Source organism: Sturnira hondurensis, unplaced genomic scaffold (assembly GCF_014824575.4).
Source record: "Sturnira hondurensis isolate 20B ecotype Veracruz unplaced genomic scaffold, ASM1482457v3 Scaffold0020579, whole genome shotgun sequence".
NCBI classification, from domain to species: domain Eukaryota; kingdom Metazoa; phylum Chordata; class Mammalia; order Chiroptera; family Phyllostomidae; genus Sturnira; species Sturnira hondurensis.
The window spans coordinates 5,525,884-5,551,295 of record NW_028093210.1 but is presented as its reverse complement, the minus strand read 5'-3'; the positions used below and the strand labels follow the sequence as shown (position 1 = coordinate 5,551,295).

General features: G+C 38.5%; 1 protein-coding gene across 2 annotated transcripts in view; it reads right to left on the bottom strand.

Annotated features, from left to right (window-relative positions):
* The window catches only part of RBFOX1 (RNA binding fox-1 homolog 1), a 1,495,983-nt gene that overhangs the window by 745,570 nt on the left and 725,001 nt on the right, over window positions 1–25,412 (bottom strand). The window lies entirely within an intron of this gene.

The window sequence follows — 25,412 nt, the reverse complement described above, 5'->3', positions numbered from 1 at the left end:
TTTAAATGTTTAGCCCTCTAAACAAGAAAGTTATCAAGAATTCATAGAATCTAGAATCCTGAAAAATTTTGGATATTTCATTTTCTAAATTGAGTTTTATAAAGTGTTAAAAGCTAATAGGTAAAGAAACTATGGTCACCGTAAATGTATTACCACAGAGACAGAGAATAAAACAAGAAAAAAGGAAGGGGGAAGAGAGAGAGAAAAGGAGGAGGAGGAAGAAGAGGAGACAAAGAAAGAAAAAACTTGAAAGAAGCAAAAGCACCCCAAGCTATTCATCTGAACAGAAGTGATTTATTCATTCACCCAACAATTAGACAGTGCTTACTAGGTGCTACTCACTATGCTAGGTTCTAAATAGGAAATGGTGACCAAATAGGCATGGTCCTGCATTTATATTGCTTGCCATCTGGTTGGAGAATTAGGAAATAATAGTAAGACAAAATAAGTGCTATGACAAGGCAATCCAATGGGCCTGTGAAGGTACAAGGACAGGTATTTGACAAGGCCTTCCAGAAAAAAAGTGACACCCACAATCTTAAGGAACAATGAGATTAACTGTACGAAGTTGTTGTAAAGACACCCATGCTTGGGAAACACACACACACACATTCACACATTAAAAAGTGATATGTGGTGGGGATATAGGGCAGGAGACACTAAGCAGGGGCTGTACCTTGAGGGACAATGATAAAATTTTTAGACTGGATCCTAACATCAGTGGAAGATGTGGTAGGAATTTCAGCAGGAGTAGCTGTAATCAGCTTCCATTTTAGATTGGTTTTAGAACTTGTCACTCTGGCTGGTATGTGGGGAAGAGATTGATGTGTGCAAGGCTGGAAGAAGGAGGGCCAGTTAGGAAGTGATCATAACATTCCAGGTACGAGGTCAGAAGAAGAAAAGAAGAGTGAAGTGAAAAGATTCAAGAACTTCAGGAGGGGTCAGTCTTTACATATGGGAAATGAGAGGGAGGAAAGAGTCAGGAGTAACTTTCTAACATGTAGAATAAAACCTTGATTGGTTCATTAAAAAAAAATGCTTCCTCAAAGACTCAGTTCAAACAATGTAGAGAGAAAAATAAAGTCAACTGGTCTACTCATAAGACTCTGCTTATATGCATGTGTGCATTCATTCATTTATTTTTCCTACATATAATGAGTGCTTTTAGGCAGATGATACTGAGCTTGTACACACTTACATCCAAGTCTACATGAATATGGACCTCTCCATCCCACCCTGGATAGAGTTATAAGTAGAAAAATTATCCTGATTTTTTGCTGTCTTTATAATGAGTTTTAATTCATGCCTCTTGAAGTTAGGGCTTTTTATTAGTGACTATAAATCTCAGAGAGACAAGAAATCATGAGATTCTAAAATTGCCTTATAAATTAGTTGCTGGTAGTGAAACAGTTGTTTAGTTTGTTGAGGGGCTGTGGTGGGGAGGGATTTTGGTGTTGAAACAATTATTGAATATTACTGAACCAAATAATTACACTGTGCTGTAAAATTACAGTTATGGTAATATTCCTATCATCATTTGTTTTGTTTCTCCTCATCTAAATTATGATTTTTATTGCTTTGCAAAGCTACAATATAACAGTCAAACCTGAAATTAAAACCAGTCTGCGAAAGTTATACAAGGTGATCCAATATGCTCCAATTGCAATTATTCATAGCAAATACTGTCACAAAGCTCTTAAATCCTCATTGTAAAGCTAGCTGGACGTGCGTCAACTAAAACCCTAGAAATTTAAAGGTATCAGAAGTGAGGTATGACTAGCTGGAACAATCAAAATGCAAAGGAGCTATCTGAAAATCCAAGGGGAGAGTCTTGGAATATTGGAACATCGGATTTGTTTCCTAACAGTACTACATCTCGGTAGTGCCAACAGGGCAGAAGGCACTGATCTGTTCAAGCAACCAAAGGGAATGCCAGACTCTCTCCTTCACTGTCTCCCAGGCTGCTAACTGCTGTGTCTGTAAAATCCTGTACAGAACAATGTATTCCAGCCAGAATGAACTCATTTCATAGGACCCTATGAGAGCAGAGAACTGGATGGTCCAACAGCCTTATCATCATTGTCATCAAAAAAAGAAAGGACATTAGTAAATTACCAACTAAATGATTGTCAAAGTTGTAAGGTTAACTTAGAATGATATGTTGAAATCCAACAGCCTCAGAATGTTGCTTTACTTTGTCCCTTATTATGTGAATCTTCACATTACGGGCAGGAGCCCAGTTAGTGAGATGACAGGAGTAATTCCTGGGTGAATGTTTGCTTTGGATTGTTTTTAGTGGATAGGGAAGCTTCCACATTCAGAATTAATTCACTCCTATTCCTCTGATTTCTATGGACAAATTGGCTTATGTGTCCTCAAAACCTACCAGAATTAAGTACCACACAGCTGATCCTGTTTAGAATTTTATCCACTTTTAATTATTCAAAATGCGACTCGAAAGGTTCACATGTTTTCAAAAATCTGATTAACATGTGAGTTCTAGAGTTTGTTTTGAGAATTGTGAAGCCCAAGGGGGTAGGGAAGGGGTTGGATAGAGGTAGGCCAAGAGGTGGAAAATGGGGCACATCTGTAACCGTGTCAACACATTTTTTTTTTAAATCCTAATCCTAAGAAACAGAATTAAGATAAAAAATTCCAATAATAGATTTTCTTTTGTCCTTTTCTCTATACCCCAGTTCCCTGTGCACAAAACTCCACATTGATCACATTTTCTTATGTGAACTAATACAGGCCAGCAAGTTTGGTTCCTAGAAAGCTACCTTTTTGGCTTTTGAACAGCTTCCTCCTGCTGTGTCCTGCTCACGTGGCAGGAGAAAGAGTTCTGGTCTCTCTCTCTTCATCTTCCAATGATAGCACTAATCCCCTCATGGGTCACCGCCTTCACAATCTCATCTAAATCTAGGTCTTTCCCAAAGGCCCGCTTACAAAACAATCATATTGGGGGTTTCAACAGAAGGATTGGGGGGCACAAATATTTGGTCTATAACTGAGGGGCACTGAAAGTATTCAATCAATGGCCCCAATGAGAGCCACACAAGCCAAGGCAAACATGCACTTCTGCTCCACTTGCTGATATAACTTTAGTTTCCCAAGATCAAACATCATTTGATGTAAAAGAAATAACCATCAGAAATCAGTGAAGCAAGAGTCTTACTCTCCTGTTTTGCCTTGGCACCCTTGCCTATTTGAACACTAGCCAGCAACAAGGCTTACAGAAGTGTTCCTGGACCTTCCCAGACCTTATACCTGTATCATACTAATCCCTCCTGTTGTATCATCCTCTTGTGTGGATAAACTAGTTCCAGGGCCCACTTCTGCTGAATGGCCAGAAGCTCATTCTGTTTCTGTGATTAAAGGTGGTACCAGGGGGCTACTAGAATTATCAGGGGGGATTACTTTGTAAGTTATATGAATGTCTATCCACTGGTTTATGATGTACACCTGAAACTAATATAATATTGAATGTAACTGTAATTGAAAAAATAGTGCTAGAGGCTAAAACATAGCAATGTAAGATTTTAATGGGAAAATATATATTAATATTTGCTAATGTGAGATGAGTACTTGCTTTTTAACAGTTGCTTTGATAAGAATTTCACACATATTATCTTATTTTTCTCAATACCCATATGGGGAAAAAATTACTATTCCCATTTTTTAGGCAAGTTAATTGAGACATATAGTAGTGTTAAATAACTTGCAAAACTTCTCAGAAGAAGTAGGTTGGGGAATCAAAATTCAATTGCAAATTTGACTGACCCAAGGTTCTGTATTTTTAATCTTTATATTGTATTACTCTCTTGTTTAAAAGAGCTATTTAAAGCAACCATATAATTTACTTTCCACTCTGAAACACTTAAAAGTGAAAGGGGGCAAGTTAATGATTACATCAGGGTAGAGGTATTGGTAGGGCCTATCTTGAGCATATCTACAGGTAATGATACCTTGGGTAATTGGCACATAGTGATTGATAAATACATATTGGAAATCTTTCCCTTTATCTCCTTCCTTCTTTTAACCCTCATTAATTTCTCAGAAATGGAAAACTTCCTAGCTAGAAAAAGTCCTGAATTATGAGGATCACGACAGCAAATAACTATCTCAAGAGAATGATTCCTTGTACAAAACTACAATCAGGGGTCCATGACATCCAATCAGAGCCCTTTGCACACCCTTGCCCATCAGAGGGCAGAGGCTCACTAACCCTGACATAGCTCCCTGCCTTTCTTTGAAAGACCAAGATGGGAATTTACAAAACATCTGCATTTGGTACATCGGCACAATAAAACCTGACTGCTTTGTGGGAAATTCCCTTTGGAACTGTTCCTGAAGGTTAGTATGCAATCATTTAATATAAGCTTATGGTAAGAGCAAGTGATTAAATTATTTTTTTAAAGACCAGATAATACAGACTTTGACTAGAGGGTGTTTTTTTGTAAGTTTGAAACAGTGTGACCTTTTAGATGTTTTCATGAAGCTAATGAGCCTTATGGGCCTGCTTTCTTATCTCAGTGGTTTGTATACCAAGCATTATGCACACAAAAGTCACAAACTTAGAAATCCCTAGCCTTTTAACAAAGTCCTTCATAAAAGATAGCTTTTGCAGCATATATTTTCTGCTTAACCCAAAGATGCAAATGAAAGATACAAGTAGACATGAAGATGATGGATAGGATTTGAATACTTTTTCCTCCTTCTTAGATGCAGCAATAACTTCCCATTATTATTAAACAACAATTGATATACAAGAATTTACTGTTGCTTCCTCATACCTTAAAATTTCAAGTCTATCAGCCACATCCTTCACAAGATGAAAATTGGTAGAAGCTGGTTTACATTTCTTGAAACATTAAAAAGTAATGAGAAGAGATCGAAGTCATAGAGAACCACTAGGAATTAGTAGAGCAAAGCCATTTTGCAATATATATTTTAAAAATGCATAGTATGTAGAAGAAGTTGTGGGAAGGAAAAGGAGAGATGGGTTATTTTACATAAAAATACTACATTTTATCTTCTATTCCTATCTTTCTATTTTCATATTTACTCAAAAATATTATGCTACCCAATACCCCTTCCTCTTTTTTTAATGCATTCTTTGCTTGATTTAGATATTATTGTAGGAGAGCAAAATGGGTTAGCTTTTTCATATAAGTGTTAACGGTAATTCACTTAGAAGGCAAGGGAATTGCCAGAAATAAATAGGATTGCACACAAGAAAGAGAAAACTTAATTGTACCTGGAAATTTTTAGCATACAGTTGTGATCTATACTGCTAACCAATAAAATAAAACAAACCCATTTGTGAAAAGTGATAAAATGATAAACATGACACAAGGTTCAAGACATTAGAATGATCTTATTAAAGAGATAGGTAATACTCTGTTGTCATCACACATCATGAGAAAGAATAATAAATCTTGTAGTCCATAATATCTTGTTAAAGAAATTGTGGAGCACAAAATATTCTCTACAGAACAATATAAATCATATCTCTAGCACCTAACACAATTCCTAAAATATAGTAGCAGATCACTAAGTAGGTATGAAATAAAAATGTTAAAAAATATGTGTGTGCTAGAGTGTATGTGGCTACAATGAAAAGATCAAAATGGTGTACAGTAAATATACATAGTGATAATATTAGAATGGACTTTTCTTGTGTTTTTCTGCATTTTATATTCCCTACAATGAACACATATCATTTAAGTAATTATTGTAAATATTTGTAAAACTCATCCAGAACATCAATACTGGAATTGAAGAAGGTTAGACTTTGACTTTGGTGTTTTGAATTTATTATAAAAAATAAAACCCCAAAATTGACCACTTTATTTATATAACATCATAAAAAAATTGGCTCCAAGCACTAACATGGAGTTGTGAGTGCCTCCTTTTACTGGTTTCAAATCCACCTTTCAGGAAAAATAAATTAAAAATATATAGGTTGAACATAGGCAAAGTTTCTAGGAAGCAACCCTTCTTTAAGGGTTTCCTGTGCTATCTAGCTTTTAACTACAATTTTAAAACTAATTGTTTTAAAATTCACCTTGGAATCTTCTGTCTTAAACAAAATGAAGTATATGATTTATATCATTGATTACCAAATACCCTATTTTGACCCATAAAAACTCGTGGTGATGTATTAATATATCTTAATCCATGATAAAAATAGGAGAATAGGGTACTTTAAAACTAAATCTTAATTTTTTATTGTTTTCTTTCATTCTGAAATTATATCCTTCCTATTCTTTTGGGAATGACAATGTCATTCCTCTTCTGAAATGTTGGTGATTTTGTAAAATGTCTGAACCTCCTAAAATAAAGCCACTAGTCACCCTATGTTGGACCATGTTTGTATTTATGATTACTAAATTATTGTTACTTCCAGAAATGTCTTCTTGTCTTGAAATCATTGGATTGGATGATAAATAATGAAGTGTCATGTCTGCTTTCCTATTTTTGAGCGGGTCTCAAACAGGAAAAGTTATGATTTTAGAAAATTTTAGGAATCCGGCTATTTGAGAAGAAAAACTATGAATTGTTTATATGATGGTAGTAAAATGATTAAAAGAATTTCCCTGAAATGCCTTCTCCTTCAGCCTGCTGAAGAGATTTCTGACTTTTCTGTTTGTCTTTCTTTTTTTTAATCCTCCCTGCCTTCTAACACAGCCTCAGCCTTTGCTAAGGTGATTGCTTCATGGTTTTGCAAGTCATGAACCTGGACAAAAGGAGGGGGCACAAAGAGAGAGAGGAATCCATGAGGATTCTGTAAGAGAGATAAAAGTGAAGAAGTATAGGGTATAAAAGAAACAAATAGGAATGGATAAGTTTTTAATAAATATTGAAAATACCAGTAGCACCTGGTTCACTACTTCCTTAGGGTTATAATGAGTTTGGGTAAAGAGGGGTGCTAACTTCTCATTTTTGCCTAGGGTCATTTTTAAAAACCCAAATGTTGGTATTTTGATGTCATTCTCTCTGCCTCCTTCTTTGTCTTCATCTGACAAAGAAAATAAAAGGGGTATCCAGAAATGAGCTACATCTTTAATAACATTTATGCTTGTCTACTCAACCAAGAAGTAATAACTATAGATACTTCAACACAGTCCCTGCTGAGTTCTACTTGTACAAACTACATAATAATGCAGAGGTGGTAGAAGGCAAACCTTACATAGTTTTTTTGGGGGTGGGGGGTCTTTTCCAATTTCAGTAATGAACTTTGAAGTTTTAATCATGTATTTTTCACAACCAGTGAGTCTTTACCTTCTTAGTTGATCAGGTACATCCCCATAAATTCATCTTGACCATTTGATCTTGACTATTTTCTCTTATCTACATATAGAAGATGTTTTGTCTTCAACCTGGTGGGTCTCTTCTTCAGGTTGGAAAGTTTTGTGCCATAGCCTTCCATACTCCCAGAACAAACTCAGGCAGACCCTCTTCACTTATCCCCTGGAGTTTGGGTCCTCTGTTAATTGGCCTCCCGTTCATCTATTCTCCCTCAAATAATCTTTTCAAAATTCCATTGCCCCCGCCCCCCACTGAAGAATAATGTGCCAGGCACCCATTTCGAAGGACTCGAAAAACCCTTTCAAACACTATTTTTACGGACTATTTTTCAACACTGTGATCACTCCCTTTATACCTCCAGCTTTGTTCATCTTAAACTACTCCCTAATTCTCATACATATCCTGCGCATTTTTCATGCTTTTTCATCTTCTGGAATACTAACTCTCTTTTCAGACTGGGAAGCTCTTCATTCTTCAAAGTGTAGGTCAAGTATCACCTCCTACCCGCAGGTTGCCTGTGCAAGACAGAACTGTCTGTTCCCTCTCCTGCGTTTCAGCAGGAGCACTAATAACTCTGCTGTTTTATCTCCCCATAGCATTGAAGGAAAGAGTGCTTTGTTTTGTTTTTGTTTTTTGTCTCTTTTTCCCCATTTCATCAAAACCCACTCCAGGGCCTTGCTGGTCAAGATATGTTTCCATGAACCAAAAGAATTAGCATCACCTGTGAGCTTGCTAAAAAGAAGGACTCACAAGACCCACTCTAGACCTACTGGGTCACCTCCCTAGATCCCTGGGGGGGTGACCCAGGAACCTGTGTCTTCCTAAAGATTTCCAGTTTTATGTTCCCGAGCACAGCACACTCAGCAAGCCCTTGGTAAACCTGAAAGTAAAATTAAAAACCACCTTTTTTTCTTTTTGGTTGAGTATATCCTCTAGTTCATGGACATGTTCTCAGCAAAATTAGTTTTGCCTGCTTTTTTCTGTCAGTATTGAAACTTACTGAGTTTGCCCAACACATTCCATTATCTTCACCACAGGTCTTGTCTGACTTGTCTTCTTATTGCACATTCTAAGCCTGCTCCCTCTGCAGAGCCCCTGCTGGTGCCAAGGAGAACACTTGTTAATGTTAATGACATTTCTGGGCAGAAAGAAAGTGCAGACTAGACAAAAAAGGGCAGTGGGGGTAGGGGCAGGGGGGAGCCTTGGCAGAAGACAGGGAGCGTGCATGCATATGAAAACACTTTCACCAAATATTTATAATTGATAGTGTTTTCAAATAGCAGTAGATCTGGAACACACTGGGCATCCCAAAATACATTTGACTTCATCTCACACACTAAAAAATAGAGGATGGTGCAGACCAAGTTGGTAATACTGTCACAGAAAGACCCAACAGAAGGACTGTTAAGTGGAACAACTTGGTTAAATCGGAAATGAGAGCTTTAGATGCTTAACATAGGATCTCCCCAGTTAAAGGGATATGGAGAGTTGAAGCAATTATTCCAGTAATTGAGTGGAGGAGAAAATCATTCCTTTTGGAAAAGAGAGTCATGCCTTTCAATTAGCAGTTTGCATTAATCAAAGACATTAGGGAACTGCTTCACTTGCCAAGCTTTTGTCTTGTAGACCAAGAGTACCGTATTTTTCAGACTATAAGACGCACCCCCAAATTTTAGAGGAAATAGAGGTGTGTCTTATAGTGCGAATGTAGCTGCCCTGGCTCGCGGTGGTGGGGAGTAGCAGTGGAGTGGGGTCAAAGGTTATTAAATATTTTACCACATTTTTGTGTCAAAAATTGCTTTTCTATTTCCCCCCTCTAAAACCTGGGTGAGTCTTATGGTCCAGTGAGTCGTATGGTCCAATGTGTCTTATACTCCTAAAAATACAGTAGTTTGTCCCTTTGGCCACCTGACTCAAACAATCTTGCTGAAACATTGCACTTGAAATGGGCCTTACTATTATAGAAAATCTTGTGCAAACATGAAAATAATTAGAGTATGGAGATCTAAATAAAAAGCATCTGAAGCTTCAGAAACAGCACATACATATGTTTTCAGATTTACCCTTTGTTTCTTATAGACTTTATCAGACATATAAAAATATAGAAAATGCTATAGCAAATGCCATATGTATACTCTGCAGCTTGCAACATAAATATGACAAATATAATTGGTTCTCTCTCAGTTGCTCTCCCTGAGTGCAATTTTTCCCCCTACTCCCCAAAAGAGGTGGCCACACTGAAGTATTTATCATTCCCACAAACATCTCTCTTGTTTTACCATATGCACATACCCTAAGAGAATGTATAGTACATTTTATGCTCAAAAACTGTACATAAATGACATCAGACTGCATGTCTCCTTTAGATTACTTTTTGTGGTTGTTTAACACTACAGTTTTAAGATTTATTCATGTTGACACATAGAAATTCAGTGCATTAATTGTCACTACAGCATGGTATGCCAAAATTCATTTTGCTACAATTTATTTTTCATTTCCCTATTGATAGGAAATTAATGCTCATTGGGTTGATTGCTCTTTTCCCAAGTTTTTGCTCCTCAGCAATAAAATCAACATTTTATATGTGTCTCTTAGGGATAAAATGGCTGAGTCAAAGGTATGTGCATCCTGAACTTGTCATAATGTTGTTGAGTTGATCTCTAAAGCAGTTGCATTAATATATATGGCATGTTAGAGTGCTCGCTGATGCCACATCTCTGTCAACACAGGTTATTGTCTAACTCTTAGTATTTTCCAGGTTGAAGTGTATGAAATGAATGGTTTTCCAGAGATGAATATTTAGCACCGCAGCAACACACACACACACACACACACACACACACACACACACACACCCCTCTACCAGAATTAAGAATATTCAGTAATCAGACATATCAAGTAATATCTTTCTACCAGTAGCATTAAGCACCTAAGGTTGGGTCTGAAATATAGTGGACATTCAATACATATTAGCTAAGTGAATTAATATGGGCTAATTGCAGATGACTCAGAAAATAAGGCAAAGAAAATATATGCAAGGAACTCAGTGGATTGCCAGCATATGGCTATTCTTTGGAAAAGGAAAGAAATATGCAACTCCAAACATTCTTTCTTCACTTACCTCAGTAACATAGCTTGTTCTATCAGGTACCCTTGTGGTTTTAACTCATAGACTTGACAGTCAATGAGCAAAGGCCAATTCCATTCCTTAAATTCTGCTCATTCACTATGCAGCTGTCTCAATTCATTAATTTTCTTAATCAGTCCTCATCAATAACACTTCTCTACATTGCATTTCTCTAACTAAAAGGAAAAGCAAGCTCTGAATACCCAAAAGTGTGAATTTATTTAAAAAAAAAGAATAGCAGGGAAAAATACTTGTACAATGCCTTTTGGGGAATGAAAATAACTTCAAATTAACACATCTGCTATTATCAGAGGTCAAGGCTGGAAGACATTTTCTCATTTTGATGATATTGTAGTTGCTTTAAAAATTGAATTAAATGATTACAACATTTAGTTTCTAGCAAATGACAGCTCTCTGGGGGTTAGGTATCAACACAAAGACCTTCTCCCCACGTTGGAAGACATCTGAAACATATCTGACAAATTGTGGCTCATCTCAATTCAAATTTTATAAGCAGCATAGAAGAGTTACATCTGAGAAATTTTCAGGTCCATCAGCATTATTAGTTCCATACACTTGAACAAGAGTGAGCAGCCTTTCCTAGAACTATTAAGTTTTCAGGTGAACAGATGGCCAACAAAGAAAAGAAATTATGATCTTAGGGTCAGTATTACCCTGAGTATGGGCTGAAGAATCATAAAATACATTTCTTTATTTGAGGAGTGAAGTAGAGAATTGTGTATAGAGTCTTTGACCCTTTATTATAAAAAGATAACAGGTAACAGATCAATGAATGAGATAAGAACAGATTATACTCAGAATATGGCAGTTTTATGAAGAAGAAGTGAATTCCTCTGTTATCATCAGACAGAGGAGTGAATTTATATCTCTACCATATTTTTAAAGAATGAACGAACAGCATTGATGGTATTAAGCAAACAGTCTATTTCATCCTCCCAACCTCATTCCTGAGCCCTATACATCAATGGGTGCACATTACTATTGCTTGGTTAATTGAACCACACTATGTGAATGTGCCTTTACCTACCTTTGATTAATAGAAAAAAAATCTTGCTTTTGGAACTGCAGGAGTTATCAATCACATGATACTGCAGTCATGGCTATGTTTCAGAAATAGCTATGAGCCTGAATTTTACATGTTGAATTGAGGATTTTATTTCTAACCCCAGAGAAGAATGCCATTGCCCTAACTTCTGGGTTCCCAGACTTTCAACTCTGAATAGAAAAATCAGAGGGGAGGAGGGAGAGAGATAATAGGAACCTGTATGAAGGACACATGAACAAAGCCAAAGGGGGTGGCTTCGCGGGTGGGAGGTGGGGAGGGGTGGGGAAGGGAGTGTGGTGTGATGAAAACAGAGACGATTGTACTTGAACAACAATAAAAAATAAAAACCTTTCAACAAAATAGAATAAATGCTGTTTTTTTAAACACATATCATTCCACTCAATCATTGTTCCTGTTTTTGATAGGGACAAATGATGCGTTCTTAAGCTCGTAAGAAGTCAATGAAATTATCCTTGGGAAACATTGAATTGTACCCATACAACCTAAGGAAAATAAGAACACAAAAAGTTATACAAAAGCAGCTTCACGGAACAAGTCTATGACCTCAGCCCTGAAACCAAATTGCTATGTTTAAATCCTTCCCATACAGAAATTACAGAGCTGGTACAAATCCACCATTAAAGAAATAAAGAACAAAAATATAACAACAAAAAGAATGCATCCTGAATCCACTCCAGTTTCTCATAGTTGAGATAAAAATCCCAATCCAGATACATTTTCTACCATCTTGACAAGGACACTTATGAGTGAGCTGTTTCTTCCTTCAAGCATTAAATTATAATTACAATAATAATTGGGATATTTATGTCATGTGTTAGACAAAAGCCAGTGAAAAGCTCTGAGCAGATCCATTCTCGCCACGAACATGTTTGAATTGAGGAGAAAAGCCTTTTCTTTCCCATAAACTGGTTTAGAATCTCCCTCTTAATGTTATCTGACCTAAGGAAAACCAGTATCATTTTGATACTTAAAAATAAAATAAAATAAATGCTTCAAATTCTATGGGATAGGCTCATTAACTGGGAGACTTGACAGGTTGCTAAATGGTAACTCAGAAAGAAGAGCTACAAACACACTATAATTAATTACCAAAACAGCCACTGCCTGGGCTAACGCTGGGGCAAGAAAGTGCTGACAGAACAAAATTCGCATTCCACTGCTCTCCCTGCCTCTCCCAATTTACAGGAGAATGGGAAATCATGAACAATTGATACACTCCGTTAGCTGCTATCACAGAGAGTAACTTTCCATGTAGCCTTAGGGGTCTCTTACACAGTTTAACACTGAAAATAAAAGGTAATGTTCTTGGCAAAGAGCTAGGGGGATTAAATTTGGGAGGTTTGAAGCAGCCTTGAATTGTAGTCAATAAAAAAGGAACCAAATAGTAATTTTGTAATTTAACTGTGCTGGTTATGCCCAATGAGCTAGACACTTGTGAAATAAACCATGTAAATAGAAAAATGGCTTAACTCTTTCTGTTGGCACACATTTGCTTCCTCCCATGTTTCCTGGGAGTAGGTTCTCTGATTAAATAAAGATAATGTGATTATTTAGATGCTGCCAATACATCTTTTTAAATTGTTCTTCAGTATTCTTTGGGATTCTCCCCAATAAGATGAGAATATATTTAGAGAGGATCATCGATGTGGTGGAATATTACTCTATATATGAACATACAGCAGCCAGAATCCCAAATCAACAAGAACTGGAAGGTCTTTTTAAAATCATGGAATTCTTGACCACACACACACACACACACACACTCAAATCACTCTACAGAGATTTGTGTCATGGTTTTTGCAGAAACCACCTCACAAGCAAAATAAATAAGGAAACCAACTGACCAAAAAATGCAACTAACCACAATTTGAATTAACTATTCAAAAACTAACTCCAGCAGATACTTAAGTTCTATATTATTTCCTCTCTCTCTCCCTTTCTACTTCTTTCTTTCTTTTTTGAGGGCCATTTTGCAGCTGCATTAATATTATACAAATTGACAGATTTAGGTGTTGGTCAATTAATGGACTGAGAATCAAAATGCTCACAAGGCAAACAGTTATAGATATTTCTTTTATGTTGTGAGTGGTGTTTGTGACAAGTGAATAATTATAAATGCTTCATGGTAGTACATTATTGAGATAATCACTTTGCTCCTTAAAGGGAATTTATGAACATGCCCAGTCTCTTGAAGAGTCACAGGAGTATAAATATTCCAGACCTGAAACACTCTGAGGAAACTCTCCACAGGGAGAGTTTTCCTGTCTTGCCCATCTGGTATTTCCATGGGGCAATCAGGACCTTTATGTCCTGGGCACAAAAGGCAGTGACTTGTGGTGATGCTGCCGTCTTCTCAACAGGATCAGGAGTTCACACCCAGACCCTAACCTCAAACAGCGGGCCCAAGGCATGTGATCCATAATCACCAGTGTTACGGAGAATTCAGAGATGATTTCAAAATAACATTAACTTGGAATACAGCTCCTATGTCAACAGACTCAACAATAAAAGAGCTACTAAAAAGACCTGGGCAGGACGGGTCTGTCTTGATCATTCAGATGTTCCTGGTCGCCCACACAGTAGCTGGTTCTCAATGTGTATTTGTGGAAGGAAGGAGCAAAGGAGCTTGAGAATTTATTGATAACTTAATATTCCTTCAAGGCAGAGGAGAGAATTTCCTGAAGCTAGCCAATCAGAGTACTCCAAGCAACCTAGGATGTGTAAGCTGTGTCTCCAACACTGAGATATCTCTCCTGATTTAAAGATGTTTTTTTATTCTTATTTCTGTTTTGTGTGATCGCTTCCTGAACCTGAATGTCTTGCTTCCTTCGGGTTGGCTATCTGAGACCCATATACTAGAATTTTAGCCTCCTTCCCTGTCTGTGCCTCCCTCCTACATCTGTGCACACTGTGCTTATTATTGTGCCAGGTCTGTGCTGGGTATCGGAAATCCCATATCAAACAAGACAGGTGTCGTTACCACCCACATGAATCTTACAATATTGCAGTGGAATCTGCTGTTTGTCCTCAACAGTATCCTTCCCTTCTCTTGGAATCATTCCTCTCTCCTCCCAAGAGCTGCTCCTCCCCTTCCCACCACAGTGGAACCCTGTTCTTGATCTCCACAGGTTAGTCCAGGTGTTGGTACTGAATTCCAGTCTCTGTAATTATAGTTTGTTTTCCCTGGTGGCAGGGAGGTAAGATGTGTGGTTCAGGAGATGCTGGTGGCCAAGTAAAAGAGGTAAACTCAGTCATAAAAAAAGTAAACGGAAGTCTTAAATTCACTAAATTTTAAATTTCTTATAAACTCAGAGATCTAGATATATAAGCCCTGTAGTAATTAAACCCCTTGTCTTGGCTGGGTGGCTCAGCTGTTGGAGCATTTTCCTGTACATCAAAATGTTGTGGATTCAATCCCTGGTCAGGGCACATACCTAGGTTTCAAGTTTAATTCTTAAGTGGAGTTTACTGGAGGCAAATAATCAATCTCTCTCTCTCTCTCCTTCCCCTCTCTCTAAAAGCAATGAGAACATGTCTTCAGGTGAGGATAAGAAAGGATTATTAAACCCATTTCCTCCTCTACACAGGTACTATCATTTGTACCCACAGATTTCCACCTAATAGAAACATACTGATTCTCCATCTTTCCTTACTCTCCAACTAGGAAATGGTGTTCATGCTATATGTCCCTCTTTCTGTTAGTGGAACACAGTGACAAAGAATAAGATGAATAACATGAATAGAATGAAATGCATGTTGTGTCTAAGCCCCAGAACCATTATTGAAACAAACAAAAGTCAGAACCTTGTATTTTCAGTTACTTTTACAATATGGAGCAATGGAGTTTTATTAAAAGAAACATGATCACATTTGACTTCAAATAAATGAGGATTTCTAGAAGGAACAAAGACTTAACTGCCTGAGGTCTTCCCTTCTTTCTCTCTTCCCTTCTTTTTGGCCTGCAAACTAATAGCTCATTACAGAGATCACTGTCTGAAAAAATAAAAGTTATCTAGACATGCAGGCCATAACCCAAGAAGAGCTAATTGTTTGCATAAATCACAGGGCTGCTGGCCCTAGCTATATTAACCATTTGCCATACTGATCATTTGTTACCACATTATAATGCTAGTCATCCTTTGGGGAGAAAATTACCCCATGGTGGCTTCTTTAAGTAAGGGAGGTCAGGGTGCAGCTCCTCTCTGTGCACAGCAAGACACGTCATCCCAGTGATGTGTCTCCTGGTAAACAAATCCAACCAAGGCAATAAAATTGCCACATGTTTACAAATTAGCCTCTGTGAAACTGAGAACATTTGTCACTGCCCATGCAAATTAATTTCATCAAACTGCTTCATACAGTGCTAGGAGACAGGAAACCATTTTCTAACACCTCTCGACCATTCTCAACCCAAAGCTTGAGAGCATTCACCACCTTTAGATTCTCAAGCAAGTTGGGGCTGACCTCAAGTACCATACTGTAGGTAATATTGTCCATCAGAACTAGTTGACTTTTACTTTTTTGTTTATTTTATTGTTGTTCAATTATAGTTGTCTGCATTTATCCCCCACCGCTAATCCCATACTCCAGCCATCCTCGCCTCCCTCCCCTGCTTCCACCCCTCCATGGTTTTGTCCATGTGTCCTTTATAGTTAAAACTAGTTACCTTTTGAAGCAGGAAGCCCAATGTTTAGGCAAAGGGAAATAGAACTTATATCAATTAACTATACTCTCTCTGGACTAAAATTCAATTTGATGCAGTTAATTCTTTTTTAAAAATAGATTTTATTTATTTACTTTTAGAGAGAGGAGAAGGGAGAGAAAATGAGAGGGAGAGAAACATCGATCAGTTGTCTCTTGTCTGTGCCCCAAACAGAGGCCAAACCTGCAACCCAGGCAAGTGCTCTGAAGAGTAATTAAATTGGTGACCTTTCACATTGCAGAAAGACACCCAACCAACTGAGGTACACTGGTCAAGTCAATGCAGTAAATTCTTAAGGTAAGTCTACAATATATGTAATAACATTTGTAATTACATATATTGTAATCACATGTAATTACAATATATGTAATCACCACCATCACCATCATCATCATCATCATCATCATCATTGTTAAAATAACATCAACAATAATATAACAAGTGTAGTCAACATTTATTTGGTTTGTACTATTTGCTAGCTGCAGTGGTAAGAACTATATATGTGATCACTAATGATCACAAAAGCTCTGGGAGTTGGATACTGGTACTATCGTCTTTTGCAAAAGAGAAGAATCTGAGGCCCAGAGAAGATAAGTAATTTTCCCAAGCTCATATGATCATTAAGTGATGGGTGTGGGGAGAGGGACAGAGCTGTTGGAGAGATGATCCTAGTGGCTTTCTGTGTTGCCTGGCCACAAGCCAGCTGGGACCAGCGGTTTCCCTTCCTTTAGTGAGAGAGAGTAAACATGATGTCAATTTTTCAGGTAGTCTTCTGATGTCATCCATTGACACAGTTCCCAACATGTGTCTTGCCTGGATAATTGGTTCCCAGCATGTACCTCACCTAGACAGCTACTTTCCAAGACACAAGAATTTGTTCCCTACCTGTAAGGCTGCCCTCACACTTACTGCAGCAGACTGAAAAATGGCCACACAAAGATATTGGGTCCTAATTCCTAGACCCTGTAAATGATATTTCATGAGAAAAGAAAAGGCTTCTTTGCAGATGTGACTAAGTTAAGGATCTTGAGATAGAAGATTATCCTGGATTACATGGATGACTCTACATCCGTCCTTAAGCGTCCTAATAAGAGAAGCAGAGGCAGATACAAAGAGGAGAGGACAGCGTGACCCTGGACACAGAAGGTGGAGACACATGGTAACCATTCAAGGATTGTCAGCAGCCACCAGAAGCTAAAAAAGGCAAGAGACACCTTCCCCACAGAACCTCCAGGGGAAGCACATTCCTGCCAACACCTTGATTTCAGTCCCATGACATTGATCTTAGACTTTTGGCTACCAAATTGTGACAAAATAAATGTCTGCTGTTTTAAGCCACCGAGTTTGTGGTAATTAGTCATAGCAACAGTAGGAAACTGATACACTTATCCTGCCATCACCCCTCTAAAAATATGAAGAGAGAAAGAGAAACACCATCCCTCTCCTGGAGCACAAGCACAGAGTACATCCCTGTGTGTTTGGTCCAGAATCCTTCTTCACAGAAAGCCAAGAGGACGGGGTTTATGGCTGAGATGGTGGGGGGCTGGGTGGGGAGGAGGCATCTCCACTTGCTGGGCCTTTGGACTGTGAGTTTCCAGTCTTGACAAAATCACGCTCTGGGCTTGTACCACCCATGGCCTAACACTGGATCTGGGATCATCTATGTTTAACTGACTTCAGAGCTTTCTTCTTATCAGGACAACAGGAGGACTATTGAGAGGAGTTATGCGAAGAGAATTAAGACAAGATCTCTGGAGTCAAAGTTCTCACCATCTGGCAGAGGGGACTGACAATTAAATTTCTAAATTTAATATACTAAAGTATTCTAATCTCTATAAGCTCAGTTGTTATACAAATGGAGCTTTAAAATTCAACTTCCTATTTTAAGATAATTGAAGAGTTACATGTAGTTGAATGAAAGAATACAGAAATATCATGTACCCCTAAACTTATTGCTCCAGTAGTTACATATTGCAAAACTGTTGGATAATATAACAGCCAGGAGAGTGACCTTGACACTGTCAAGCACAGAGTAGGTCATCAACTCAAGGACCCCTTGCGTTGCCTTTTTATAACCCCACCCTACCCCTACTTTACACCTCTCATTCCTGACCCCTGCTAATCACTCACCTGTTCTCCATTTACATAACGTTATCATTTCAAGACTGTTATATAAATAGAAAAAGGTACCATTTATGTTACCTTTTGGGAGTGGCTTGTTTTCTCTCAGCATGAAGTTTCCACGAAGTTATTGCATGTATCAGTGGTTTGTTCCATTATGTTGCTGAGTAGAAGTCCATGGTGCTGATGGACCACAGCCTGTTTAACCAGTAATCCACCGGTTTACCAGTAATCCACTGAAGGACCGCTGGGCTGCTTCTAGTTTTTTGTTGTTCACAAATAAAGCTGCTATGAACATTTATGGATAGGTTTTAATGTAGACATGTTTTCAATTTCGCGGGATAAATGCCCAAGAGTTCAATTGCTAAAATGTATGGTAGTTATTTGATTAGTTTTACAAGAAAATGAAAAACTATTTTCCAGAATGTCTGTACCATTTTGAATTCCCACCAGCAATATATGAGTAATCCTTGCCAGCATTTGGTGTTGTCACTTTTTTTTTTAATTTTAGCCAACAGAGGAATTTTTATCTGTGCATAGCTAGAGATAATGCCAGTTAGAATGAGGGAAGGCAGAAATAAGGCAAAATAGTGGCATCAGGGATAAACTCATGGAAAGAAGGGTATGAAGGCTTGCAGAAGCCAGTAAAGATGCTTCAGCAAAGGATAGTGTGGCCAGATGAGCGGTGATCTGGTCCTACTTGCTCTTACAACTCCCTCTCTCACCTCTTCTCTCTCATGCATTACATCTAGCTTCCTTTAAGGTTCTCTACTTGGCCAGGTTTTTTTTCCTTAGGGAATTGCTGTATACAGTTCCCTTTTTATGTGGCTCTCCTACCTAATTTTTCACAAAATGGTTTCCTGTCATTCTTTCTCTCTTAGCTTACCCATCACCTCCTCTGAGAAATCCTGCAGGACCACCCCATCTAAGCAAATTTCTCTTTCACACTCTCCATCTTTATTTTCTTTTGTGGGGTACCCTATTTTATTCTTTCACCACTTGTAAGTATAGAATAATTTCTTTGTTTCCTTTTTAGAGCTTTACAGTAGTCCTATGCTCAAGATAGGAATTACTTCTATTTCCTTCATAGGATATTGTCAGGCTCCAACTCAGTCCTAACACAACCTCAACAACCGCTAAATGAATGATTGAATGATGGGAGAAAGAGCACCCCAGGTTGAGGGAACTTAGAATTTCACTTTAAACCCAAGAAGCTAAATGTTCAAGGGTATACCAAAAAAGTACATATGTATGGGAAGGTAAAGGGTGAATTTTTCTAACGATCTGAGAAAAATATGCCACTTGTCACTCCTGTTCACCTACTAAAATAAAAAATGTGTTCAAGGTTTAATGATAAAGTCCTCAGTTTACTAACCGAAATCAACTTCTCATTCTATGAGGGAGAAAGACACACACACACACACACACACACACACACACACATTATAGTACAAGGCAGAGAGAAGAGGCAGGATAGGGATAAAAACAAGGAGCCATGACCAGAGAGATGAGGGAGAGAAGGCTTCAGTGGGAAAAATTGGGGTGCCTTCATGGAGAAGATGGCATTCGAACTAAGCTTTAAGAACTCATGAGGTTTGTACATTTGATCATGGTGTAGAGGCATCTCAGTTCTATATAAAGCATGAGGACGTGGCTTTTTCCTCTTTTGTCAGAATCTATTTCTTTTAAAAATGAACCTAATTCCTATCAATGAGTAGAGTATTGCAGAAACTGACTTTTAGGTACCATAGAAAATAATTCAATATTGAAGCTCAGCACTATCAACTATCAACACACATCTCTGATACTTGGACTTTTTTTTTAGTTCTTTGTTTTATCCTCTGGGATGATTACATCTGAAACAGAAGAGGAATCTGGGGAAGGTCTCATGGCAGGCAGCCAAGTTCCCTAAAATGTGTGCACAAGCAGTTGGAATTAGCCAAGGTCAGACATCCTTTGGCTTTTCTTTGCTGTTCTGTCATTTACTGTTCCCTTCCACAGACAAAGAAGTGAAATCAGTGAGTTCAGGTCATGATCACACAGACATCTGACCCTCTCTTTTTCTGGGTCTAGAACTTCCTTTTCGAACGTTGGCTATGAGGTTCTTCTACTTTGTGATGTTACTTTGCTTGTCACATGCTACTCCACATCAGAGGTTTCTCCCCCCCCCCACCCTCGCCTTCCTGTCTATCTATCTGTCTATCTATCTATCTGTCTGTGTGTCTATCATCATCTACCATCACTATCTAACTACATTTGACCAGTAAGTGTTGACAAAAGCAAACACTGCCTTCAGCTGGAAATCTGGTGCCTGCTGGCTGTGGGTGGTCAACATAAGTGTTTGGAGGCTTCGTTTTGTTTTGTTTTGTTTTTTGGCACAGTAAATGTTTTTATGAAATTTCGTCTTGGTGGCCAACATTAAAAAACTGGATATTTTACATATGAAAAATACAGATGCCAGACTTCTCTCGGAAAATTAAGAGGTCTGGCCACAGGAGACCCACTCTCCACATGGTCACAGACAGCTGCAGCTGTGTGGTCCCTCCACCTGCACGGCCATGGAGCAGCCTCTTGCTCTGTGTGTCACTCCACTTGAAGGCTACAGACTGCCGTTTGTTTGTCATTAGCAAGGCTTGGGGGGAATAACTTGTTCCCTTCACTCTTTTTCTGATACAGTTGTATCATTAGGCTTTGTTTAATTACTCCAACAACACATGATTGTTTTAAAACAAAGAGTGCAGATGCATAAGCATTCACAGTTTGTTGATTGCTCTAATAGCGGCAATCCTGCTACTAACTGAGTCAGCCCCCTGTGGTGTGGCTGTAGAGCCAGCTCTTCACCCCACTGGTGTTCCTGACCCTCACCAGGCAATTTGGCAGCTCCCAAACTGGGAAAGGCCTTTTCTCCCCTGTGCAGGAAGTCCTCGCTGAGCATCATTCGCAGGTTCTTGGAAACAAAGTTTATCATAGGCTAATTAATATAAATAAGATTTATAAATAAGATTAATATAAAACAAGATTTATGGCAGATTTCTAGTCAAAAAAATGTCACCAAACTTCGAGGCCCTGGCCAGGTAGCCCAGATCATCCCAGTGCACCAAGATTGCAGGTTTATTCCCCAGTCAGGCACGTACAAGAATCAACCAACAAATGTATAAATAAGCAGAACAAAAATATCAATGTTTCTCTCTCTGTGTCTCTCGAAGCATAAATCAAAATTCAGAAAAACACCCAACTTCTAAATAAAGACCCAACACTTCTGATATTAAACATTGAGATAAACATGAGTTATACATAAAAGCGAACAAGACAATTATTTCCTAACCTGCTCATTCTAGTTCAGCGTCACAGGTGGCTGGAGCCTGTCCTGGTAGCTCAGAGCACAAAGTGGGCACCCACCCATTACAGGATGGGCTTCCATCGCAGGCCACTCACACACAAACCCACGGCCACTCACACACAAACCCACAGCCACTCACAATGGGACAACTGAGATACAAAAAGTCACCCCACGTGCACATCTTTGGGGTGTGGGATGAAACCAGAGTCCCCACAGAAAATCCATGGGGAGAACATCACACACACTGTGGTCCCCGCCAGAAATTAATTTTTTTCTCCAGCATTTTAACAAACAGCAATGAATGAAACAATATCATTGAAGGACTTACTGTATCTTAACTTTGGTATGAACCATATGTCTTGTTTTAGTTGACAAAATATGGGCCGAGCTTACCCTACTGTGCTTCCTATCACCATGGAGATGATGATGGAGCAGGAATCAGCACCTGCAGATGTCTGCTTCCCCAGTCCGGCCTCCAGAACAAGCATATGTCTATCAGACTTGAGCCAACCCCTCAGAGTGAGGTACCAGGTTGGAAAGGGCTCAAAGCATGAAGTAGAGTCACTCAGAGGAAACCAGTCTAAGTAAGTCAACTCTCAGCTGGCCCAAAGAGGGATGAAAAATACATATTAATTGTATGTCATGACAGGTTGTCATTGTTATGCAGTCATAGGCGACTGATATTACGATTCCTTAAATGAAAGCTTGAGGCATCACGGTCACCAGCTGCAAGACAGTGGTGGGTGAGCCCTCTGTGAGGGGGGCTGATTGAGAAAATATAAAGTTCCAGACTCAGGGAAAAAAAGAGCACTTCATTTACCAAGAGAGGCAAAAATGAACATATTTTACAGCTGTGTGATTTGAGAACTTCTCCTTTTCTGCGACAAATCCACAAAAAGAAAAGCCTTCTTCCACAGACATGGTAGAAGTACAACTCTTAAAAGTGTCAGCCATTACCCATGTCTTCTGAGGATAATTTAGAGGCAGCCTTTCCTTCCATAATTTCTTTCCAGGCTTTATAAGAACTTACAGGCACACTGTCTAAGATCCTGCAGGCTTATTAAAGCAGTCGCTTACAAATGAATAAATAAAGGATAAGAAAGTGGCCATCTCCCATCAAAGACAAATGACCTAATTTTGTTAGCAGATCATGTTGTAAGGTCAGCCTTATTCTCCTGGATCCTGGCAAGCATTACCATTCATGAATTTTATTGGTTATTTGACGTCTGCAGATGTGCAACTCTTTCCCCCAATACATGATTCATAGGGGCAAAGGTCTTTGAGTATTTCCACATCATAGCTCCAATCTTACATTGCAGCAGCTCTCAGAACCTCTCTCTTGGTTCTTCCCCCACCTGCTGTGTCACACGTTTTATATGCCATTTGCTGGGGGCTTACTTTTTTCTGTCTGATTATGACCCAGCTGTCTTCTCATTGAATATAATGCAGCCCCCCATTTCCCATTGTTCATGGACATGAGTAAAAAAAGCTTGGTTTTAAGGCAACGTAGCTTGTTGTTTCAGGGGCCAGTATTTGTTGACTAAGTGAGTACAGACATATGAGGTATCCATCTTTGCTTATAATACAGAATTGGGGATCATCGAAACTACGCATTTAATAGAATGTAAAACTGTCATAGAATCTCAAAAAATATACATGCCTCTCTCCTTTTCTTCATTCTTTAATTCAGCAAATGTTTATGAGGACTCACTCTAAAAGAGATACTGGACTAGGCAATGAGTGTACTATAAGCATGAAAAATTTGGACTTTACCTTCATGGACATTGCATTTTAGTATGAGAGACAGACCGCAAACATGGAAAGGCACAGACTGCAACCTGTGATATGACTAATTTAAGTTACAAACACAGCCTGACATCAATGATACCTGAGGAATGAGCACTGATGAGAGGAATTAAGTTAGTCTAATTTGAGAAAGTGACGTTTAAGGTGATATACAAAGACTGAGAGGAAGCATTCATGAGAAACCTGGAGTCAGGTTGTGCCAAAAGGGGTAGCAAACATATACAAAGACATGTTTAATGTTTCAGACTAAAACACTAAAGACTTTCTTTATTTGAAGACTTGATAGAAGGCCAGCATGAAAAGTCACTAGGGGCAGGAGAGAAAGTGCAGAGGGTCCTGTTGGAGAAGCAGGGGCTGGAAAGTTTAAGTAAGATCTCCGAAATAGTCTCCTATATTCCCCAGGTACAATGAGAATCCACTGGAGGTTTGTCAGCCAAATAGTGACCTGATGAAATATGTGATTTAGTAACATTCCTCCAGAAGCCACAAGGAAAATGGGTCACAGGAACAAGGGTGGTGTTAGGGAGGGCAGTTAAGAGCCCACTGCAGTCATCTAGGGGCAAGGTGATGGTACCTAGGACAAGGGAGAAAGGGAGGTGGAATGGAAGGAGAGAGAGAGAGAGAGAGAGAGAGAGAGGTGGGGAAAGAGAGAGAGACCAGTAAGCAGTAGACCGATTACTAGAAAATAGCTCAGACAAAAAGTGGTACGTATTTTGTTAATGCTGAATCCTAGCCATCATCACCCAAGTAATTCTTGCAATTTGAATGAGACAGATGAGAACTTGGGTGATTTTTCCTCTTATTCTCAGACATTGCAGACAAATCTAGGGTTTGTGACAGCATTGAGGGAATAAGCAGTCCAGAAGAGCTTTAACCTCAGATTCAAATCCTGTTTCTGCCAATTAAACTTATTTGGCACATGCCAGAATAGTTAAGGATACATTCTCAAATCTGCTATTTTAACTTATCTCTATGCAAAGAGAGGGCACCAGGAAAGTTTTATTATTTGAAAGCAATAGTAGGTAACCCTCAAATTATGTAATACTTCTTTTCCTTCCTGGGACATGTGTTTTCCTAACCACTGATTGCTCCATGAGACCACTCACAACCACTCAGCATGAGCCCCTTCCTTGGCAAACTGGATGTATCTGTCAAACTTAGAAAAAGGTTCACAAAGATAAGGAGAAGCAGTTTTCCTTGTTTAAATTGTTTAAATCTAGTAGGCATTCAATCTGAGACTCTTTTACTAAGAAAATAATTTCCTTATGTGTTTAAAAAAAAAAAAAAGAAAACTAGAAACAACCTGAATGCCCATAATAAGAGGGCTAGTTAAATACATTATGGTATGGCCATACAATGAAATATTGCAGATCCGTTGAAAAGAAGATGTATTCATACATGTGGCTAAGGAAAGATGCCTATAATATTTGTCAAGTTAAAGGGCAGATTAGAAATGTACAATCCAATTTTTCCCAAACACACACACACACACACAGAGAATAAGATTAGCAAAACTGTCCTAAGCAGGGAACAATCTCCAAGTGGCTGGAATAAGTGAGGAGAACATAGCTTCTTTACATATGCAAGAAGTATTTTTCTTTGCAAATATAAGCATGTGTTGTTTCTCTGCTTAGAAAAATAAACAATAATATATTTTTTATTTGTGTAAAGAAAAAAATTGCTACTGGAATTATGGTATGTCTTCCATATTTCCTTATTGAAAGTATTCAAAGAGCTAACATTCAGATGCCATTTTTATGCTAAAAAATGTACTTGAAGAATATTCAAATGAAGGCAGTAAAGTTCATTGGCTTTAAACAGAAACACTGAAGCTTCATCTACTCAGGTAGAGGCAGGTGGGATGCCATCCACTTCCTGGAAAAGTCAGGTGTACTCCATCATTCCCCCCAGAGGGCTA